This window comes from Triticum aestivum, chromosome 6A (assembly GCF_018294505.1).
Source record: "Triticum aestivum cultivar Chinese Spring chromosome 6A, IWGSC CS RefSeq v2.1, whole genome shotgun sequence".
Lineage (NCBI taxonomy): Eukaryota > Viridiplantae > Streptophyta > Magnoliopsida > Poales > Poaceae > Triticum > Triticum aestivum.
In genome coordinates, this window is record NC_057809.1 from 399,293,293 (window position 1) to 399,301,960 (window position 8,668).

Genomic DNA, 8,668 nt, shown 5'->3' on the forward strand with positions numbered 1-8,668 from the left:
TAATATTACCAATTCTTTGACATTCATCACAAGACAAGACAAACTTACGGGCATCTTTGAAAAGAGTAGGCCCATAAAAACCGGATTGCAATACCTTATGTGGAGTTCTATCTCCACCATGGTGTCCTCCATAAGCCTCGGAGTGACACTTGCGTAGGATATGTTCCTATTCATGCTCAGGTACACAATGTATAATAACACCATCTACTCCTTCTTTATAAAGGTGTGGGTCATCCCAGAAGTAATGTCTCAAATCATACCTCCCTCCAGAAGTAATCCCACTGTACACAATGGACATGACTTACCCACTTACTATCAGCAATAGGATAAATTATACCTCCCTCCAGAAGCTTTAGTATTTCATTTCTTACCACTTCTTTCATCTTAGGATTTAACCACCGTTGGTGATCAACAACCGGTTTAGCGTCTTTATCCAATTTTATTTTGTGCTGGCATAGAGTGGGAGAATGCCCTTAAGATCATCAAGAGTATATCCAATTGCAACATGATGCTTCTTCCGAGTATTCAATAATTTCTCTTCTTCCTGCTCTCAAGGTTAGCACTAATAACAACAGGATATATCTTATTTTCATCAAGATAAGCATATTTAAGAGTATCAAGTAATGGTTTAAGCTCAAACACGGGATCACCCTTGGGTGGAGGAGGATCCCCTAGGATTTCAACATGTAAATTGTTTTTCGGAATAGGGTCCTGTTTAAAGAATACTTCATCTATTTCCCTTCTTTCATTCATAAACACATCATTTTCATGGTCTAGCAAATATTGTTCTAAAGGATCATTAGGAAGCACGGCAATAGAAACAAGACCAATAATTTCATATTTACTAGGAAATTCTTTATCATGGGGTTGTCTATGAAATTTAGCAAAATTAAAATCATGAGACATATCCCCTAAAGCAATAGTAACAATATCCTTTTCACAGTCTATCTTAGCATTAACAGTATTCGAGAAGGGTCTACCAAATATAATGGGACAAAATTCATCTTGTGGGGAAGAAAGAACAAGAAAATTAGTAGGATATTTAATTTTCCCACACAAGACTTCAACATCTCTAACAATCCCAACTAGTGAAATAGTATCTCTATTGGCAATCTTAATAGTAACATCAATATCTTCTATCTCAGCAGGTGCAATATTATGCATATTTCTTTATATAAAGTATAAGGTATTGCACTGACACTAGCACCCATATCACATAAGCCATGATAACAGTGATCTCCTATTTTAACAGAAAAAACATGCATGCCAACAACAGGTCTATGTTTATTTTTAGTATCGGGTCTAGCAATTTTAGCAGCTTCATCACAGAAGTAAATAACATGCCCATCAATATTATCGACCAAGAGATCCTTAACCATAGAAATACTAGGTTCAACTTTAATTTGCTCAGAGAGTGTAGGTGTTCTAGCATTACTCTTACGAACTACAGTTGAAGCTTTAGCATGATCCTTTATTCTAACAGGGAAAGGTGGTTTCTCAATATAAGCGGTAGGAACAATAGGATCAACATTATAAGTGAGTCTTTTCTTCAACTTTAATAGGTTCGACTACTTTTACTTCAATGGGAGGATGATATTTAAACCACTTATCCTTAGGGAGACCAACATGAGTAGAAAATGATTCACAGAAAGAAGCTACTATCTCAGAGTCAAGTCCATATTTAGTGCTAAATTAACGAAAAGCATCGGTATCCATAAAAGATTTAACACAATCAAACTTAGGTGTTATACCTGACTCCTTACCTTCGTCGAGTTCCCAATATTTAGAGTTGCATTTAATTCTTTGCAATAAATCACATCTGAATTCAATATTCTTCATCATGAAAGAACTAGTACAAGAAGTATCGAGCATGGAGCGATTATTGAGAGAAAGCCAAGCATAAAATTTTGAATAATAATTTCTCTTGAGAGCTCATGATTGGGGCATGAATATAACATTGACTTAAGACTCCCCCAAGCTTGAGCGATACTTTATCCTTCGCGAGGACAAAAATTATATATGTAATTATGATCACAATAAACTAGATGCATAGGATAAAACTTCTGATGAAATTCCAATTTCAGTCGGTTGTAGTTCCACTATCCAATATCATCACATAGCCTAAACCATGTCAATGCCTTTCCCTTCAAAGATAAAGGGAAGACCTTCTTCTTGATAACATCCTCGGGCATACCTGCAAGCTTAAATAATCCACAAACTTCATCCACATAGATTAGGTGCATATCGGGATGTAATGGTCCATCTCTTGTAAAAGGATTAGCAAGCAGTTTGTCTATCATACCTAAAGGAATTTCAAAGTAAACATTTTCAGTAGGTTCAGTAGGTTGAGGACCAACACTTTTCTCTACTGGTCGGGGTGAAGATACCCCGAACAAGCCCCTCAAAGGATTATTTTCCGTAGTAACAAGTGACAGTAAATTTCAGCACACTATATAAATTTTTCCTTGCCAAATTCCACCTACCAAAGGAGCTTCACTCCCTGGCAACGGCTCCAGAAAAGAGTCTTGATGACCCACAAGTATAGAGGGTCTATAGTAGTTCTTTCGATAAGTAAGAGTGTCGAACCCAACGAGGAGCAGAGGGAAATGACAAGCTGTTTTCAGTAAGGTATTCTCTACAAGCACTAAAATTATTGGCAACAGATAGTTTTGTGATATGGTAATTTGTAATGGGTAACAAGTAACAAAAGTAAACAAGGTGCAGCAAGGTGGACCAATACTTTTTTTAGCAAAGGACAAGCCTGGACAAACTCTTATATAAAGGAAAGCGCTCCCGAGGACACATGGGAATTATAGTCAAGCTAGTTTTCATCATGCTCATATAATTCGCGCTCGTTACTTTGATAATTTGTTATGTAGGTGAACCAGTGCTTGGGTACTGCCCTTCCTTGGACAAGCATTCCACTTATAATTAACCCCACACGCAAGCATCCGCAACTACGAAAGAAGAATTAAGGTAAACCTAACCATAGCAAGAAACATATGGATCCAAATCAGCCCCTTATGAAGCAATGCATAAACTAGGGTTTAAGCTTTTGTCACTCTAGCAACCCATCATCTATTTATTACTTCCCAATGATTTCCCCTAGGCCCAAACAATGGTGAAGTGTCATGTAGTCGACGTTCACAGAACACCGCTAGAGGAAAGACAACATACATCTCATCAAAATATCGAACGAATACCAAATTCACATGACTACTTATAACTAGACTTCTCCCATGTCCTTAGGAACAAACGTAACTACTCACAAATCATATTCATATTCATAATCAGAGGGGTATTAATGTGCATAAAGGATCTGAACATATAATCTTCCACCGAGTAAACTAACTAGCATCAACTACAAGGAGTAATCAACACTACTAGCAACCCACAGGTACCAATCTGAGGTTTTGAGATAGAGATCGGATACAAGAGATGAACTAGGGTTTGAGAGGAGATGGTGCTAGCGAAGATGTTGATGGATATTGAACCCCTCCCGATGAGTGGATCGATGGTGATGATGATGGTGACGATTCCCCCTCTCGGAGGGATGTTTCCCCGACAGAACAGCTCCGCCGGAGCCCTAGATTGGTTCCGCCAAGGTCCCGCCTCGAGACGGTGGCGCTTCATCCCGAAAGCTTCCCTTTGATTTTTTCCAGGGTAAAAGCCACCTTATACCAGAAGATGGGCATCAGGGGGCTTCCAGGTGACCCACGAGGCAGGGGGCATGCCCAAGGGGTAGGGCACGCCCTCCATCCTCGTGGATAGTGGGTGGCCCCCTCTGGTGCTTTCTTTGCCCAACATTTTTAATATATTCCAAAACTGACTTTCGTGGAGTGTCACGACTTTTGGAGTTGTGCAGAATAGGTCTCTAATATTTGCTCCTTTTCCAGCCCAGAATTCCAGCTGCCGGCATTCTCCCTCTTCATGTAAACCTTGTAAAATAAGAGAGAAAAGGCATAAGTATTGTGACATAATGTGTAATAACATCCCATAATGCAATAAATATCGATATAAAAGCATGATGCAAAATGGACGTATCAACTGTCACTTCATGCGACTGGGTCACTTCAATCGTCACAGAAGAAATGCTCGATGACTATGTCAAAACAGGCATCCTTCTAGCAAAGAACGTCATTCACTGGCGTGTTCCAAACCTAGATGAATCTAGACCTCAGCCAAAGGAAAACAAGGTTATTGTTTTTACTGATCACAGAAACCGGGGTTTCTCACTGCCCAGGTCAAAATTCTTCACTACAAAAAAATACACTTCCGTGATGATACGTGTTTGTCACAGTAGGTCATGTTTTCTGTCATGCATGTACTTTATGAAAAAATCAAGATAGTCATACCTGTGCTGTCACAGAAGTGTTCCATGACATTACCAAAATTACCATCACAGAAGTGTCCACTTCCATGACGATAAGTCGCGTGTCACAAAAGTGCTTTCGTCAAGGGTGACCGACACGTGACATCCACCATAATGGAACGCCGTTCAGCTATTGGTCCGGTTTTGGATCCGATCACCCGTTAACAACCCCGACCAATGGGGATTTTCCACGTGTAAAATCATTATTGGCTGGAGGAAACACGTGTCGGCTCACCGTTGGGACAGATGTCATCCACTCATTGGACCCAAAGCGCCTATGATACGTCGACACGTGGCATGGCCCAACAAAGGTCCATTCATGTGAAAAGGCCGGCCCATTTGACTTGGTCAAAAGGTGGCAAGCCAACCCACGGCAAGCCTGTTAATGGCATGTTCGCATATAGCCCATTTACAGCCCGCTAACCCAGGGCCCGTTTACGGCCTATCCGAATTAGGCCTAGTAGCTTCATCTGGGCCCTCCAATATAATTCCAGCCTATTTTAACTTCCGGCCCATGTATGGCCCATGATGTCTTTCGGCCCATATGAGGCCCTTAGTAACCCTCGGCCCATTAATGACACATGGTGAAACTGGCCTGTAATGAATAGTGTATCACTTTATACCCATTAACGGCCCATTATTCCATTGGGCCGTTTCCAGCCATGTTATCTTTCAGCCTTCTCAGGGTCCATTTATTCTTGGTCTCATTTCCAGTATTCGTTTACTTACGGCCCGTTACTGTCATTTTCTGCTTGTGGGCCAAATTTAGCCTGTGGTTACAACCGGCCTGTTCGTGGCCCGTTAATACGTTGGGTCGTTTTCATAGTGTCATCAAATACGGCCGATTAACGACGACCCATTATGGTCGGCCCATGAACGGATGATTTCAACTCTAGCCCATTTACGGCCATAATGTGGTCTGTTGTTGGCCCATGTTTGGCCAACCGATCATATGGCCCGGAGAAGGCCCATTGATGATATGACCCGTAGAAGGCCCGTTGTGTCTATGGACCGTATAAGGCCCATTGTTTCTACGCCCCGTAGAAGGCCCATTGTTTCTACGGCCCGTAGGATCCCCATGTTAACTATAGTAAATATGTAGCCCATGGTTATTGTGGCCTAGTTTAAAAAAATAGGTTATTGCGGCCACTAGCAAGCCACAGAAAAAGAACTATGCTGACTACAAGAAAACAAATAAACAAGACAATAAGGAAATAAACTAGCAAGTAACTTACGCTAGGCTATCACGACTATTATACATATTACATCCACTGGGCAACAAAGTTCGCCACCAGTGCAAATATAGGGAACAAAGCAGCATATAAACGCCGCATGAAAACAAGTCCAGAACTGAAACCACTTCAGAAGAGCTCAAGAAACAATATCCTGGGTACCCATAATGCTGGCAAGATGCTTAGCAAGCTTATTAACTTTCTCTTGTTTGGCGCTTAAATCCTCCAGCACTTGCTGTTGCACCAGAAAGTATGCATCTGAATTCTGCAGGGACTTCCTTAGTCTTTAGGCTTCCTGTCGCATAACATCTGATCGATGTCTTTCAACTTGAAGTTGAGACTCATGAAGCCTAACTGATTCAGGCAACAAGTTCGAAGAGCTGGTGCCAGTAGTAGTAGCCAATAACTCGAACACTACATCAAGATAGGACTTTGGGGCTGTCTCAGTGTCTTCAATATAGTTTTTATCAGCTTTCTTGGAGACCAGCAGGGATGTCTCACTATCTTGAACATTACCTGCATTACTTCCTTTACCATTGCATAACAGGGTACGCTTCTCCAATATTTTATCCGCATTCTAAAAGAGAAACAAACAAACACATCACAGGTTTACGGTGTAGTATATGAAACTCATTTTGGTAAACCAGTTCACTAGTAAGGTGGATAGGATAACAACATGAAACAAACATATATCTATGTAGTATGGTCACTGTATGGTCTATATCATTCTAGTTTATGTTCCCAAATCAAGATAGATACAGTTCGAATCATATCTATTTAAGACAAAGCAGCATAGACAGAATATAAGTGTGGGAAACTACACAACAATAACAACACTTGTAATGTGCATGGCATGAGAACATAACTGTTTATTCAATAGAAACTGAAATCAACATAGAGAAAGTTACAACAGCAAACACATTAAAGAAACAGGTTTAAAACATACCTGTTGCGCCATTAGAGTTTCAATTGCATCCTTCAAATTTGAAATTAGTTGGTATGAGTAAATACAGTGATGCAAGAGCAAAGTAGTATGAACCATAGCTACAGAACCTGACCTGAGAACACTTCTTCTTCTGCTTTAAGCGTTGACTTGGGGTTCGGAGTGGTGGTCCTCGTGCTTTGGGCACTGCATTTGCCTTACTAACTGCTCGTGTTTGGGTGCTCTGTGGTGGAGACGATGCTATGTCAACTGGAACTGGGTTACTATCTGCTGGGGTTGGGGTTAGAAGGGGTGTAGCTGGTTCTCTGTCCAACTGGGTAGGGGTACCATCTGCATGAGTCTGGGTTATGTGTGGTGGGGCTGGTTCTTGGGCAAGTACAACTGTGGTTCTATCTCCATCAACAGGTAGCACGATCTTTTCTGAAGATCGTGTTTTTACTCCCACAGATACTACCATCACCCCCTCCAATTGAAATGGCTGATAAACCAGAAAAGTAATTGAATGTACAGACATTGTAAGATAGACAGGTGCAATGGATAGTAGGGAAGAAAATAGGGCATGAAATAATTCACATTTATGTGGTCTAACCAAACAAAATAGCAGGACATAATTTCACATATATGATGGCTAATTAAACAGGATAGCATGACACAATTTCACATGTATGATGGCTAACTAAACAGGATAGAATGACATACTTCAAAATATGATGACTATGTAAACAGGATGACATGATATAACTATACGATGTGTCTATTAAAGTGGTTGGCATGCCATAAATCACAAACACTCCGTCGATGGAAACATGATGGCATGATATAATTCACAGATAGAATGACATAATTCAAAATATGATGACTATGTAAACATGATGAGATGATATAACTATATTATGTCTTTAGAAAATGGGTTGGCATGCCATAATTCAGATACATGATGTCTATGTAAACATCATGGCATGATATGTAACATCCCAAATTTTCAATTGGGAATGTTATACATTAGGTCATCATGCATATCATATTTTATTTTGCTTTTGGTTTTGATCCTAGAAAATCCTAAGCAACTCAAGGACCCACGGAGAGAGTTTGGGATTTCGTTATTTACATATTTGAGTTTTCTCAAATTATGTAAACAGGATCATTTGATTTTATTTATTTTATCATCAATTATTTCTATTACAAAAATATGAGAGAGGGAATAAAATGACTTTCCCAAAATATAGAAATATTGAGGATTTAATAAAAAAATCAAATAAGATTTATTTCGGAGTTTTTCGGTATTTTTAATTGAATTTAGGAAAAATGCGCGTTTTTCAAATTGAAGTTTGGTCCCAGATAAATGTTCACTTTACCGGGCTTGATTTTAGAAACTCGGGAAAATTTATCTCAGGATTTTTGGAGTCCGTTTAGTATTTCTTTTTATTTTTCTTCCGAGCGTAATTATTTAAAAAAACGAAACCGACTATGGGCCGTACCCGAGCGGGACTCCGTCCGGGGGCGCCTTTATGTAGCGAAGCGCCCGAGCCCCAGGCCCATAGCCGCGCCTGCGCCGAAACCCTAGCCTGCCGCCGCCGCCGCCGTCGCCGGACCTGCCGCCGACTCGCCGGAGTTGCACGCCGCCCGAGGTTCGTCGCCGCCTCGACTTCCGTGCCGTAAAAAAAATCTGTTCATCGTTTTTCTTTTTCGTCGGATTTTCCGCGCTTATTTTCTGATCGCGATCACTGATTCGATTTTCGTTTTAGTATAACTTTTCGCTCGTTTATCGGAATCAGGCGATTCAAGCGCTTGGAGTTTCGTCTCGAAACCTTCTTTCCGAATAATCAACTTAAACATGTTTTTGCTACTGTAAAATTTGCCCTAGATCCAGATTACTAGAACGAAGTTGTTTTCTTTCGCCCTTTGACTTCTTTTGCTTCGCTCGATTTGATTCTTTTTGCAAACTAGGGTTCTTAAGTTGAACTTTCTGGTTAGATCTTCTATTTGAGTTTTACCTGTGCATTAGATGAGTACTTATTGTATGCTTGTTGTTTGTCTGCGATAGAATACCCGGAGTGCGCCGCCTGTTACTTCGAATCTCTAGGTTTCGCGGATCATCAGCAAGGCAAGTAACACTTTGAT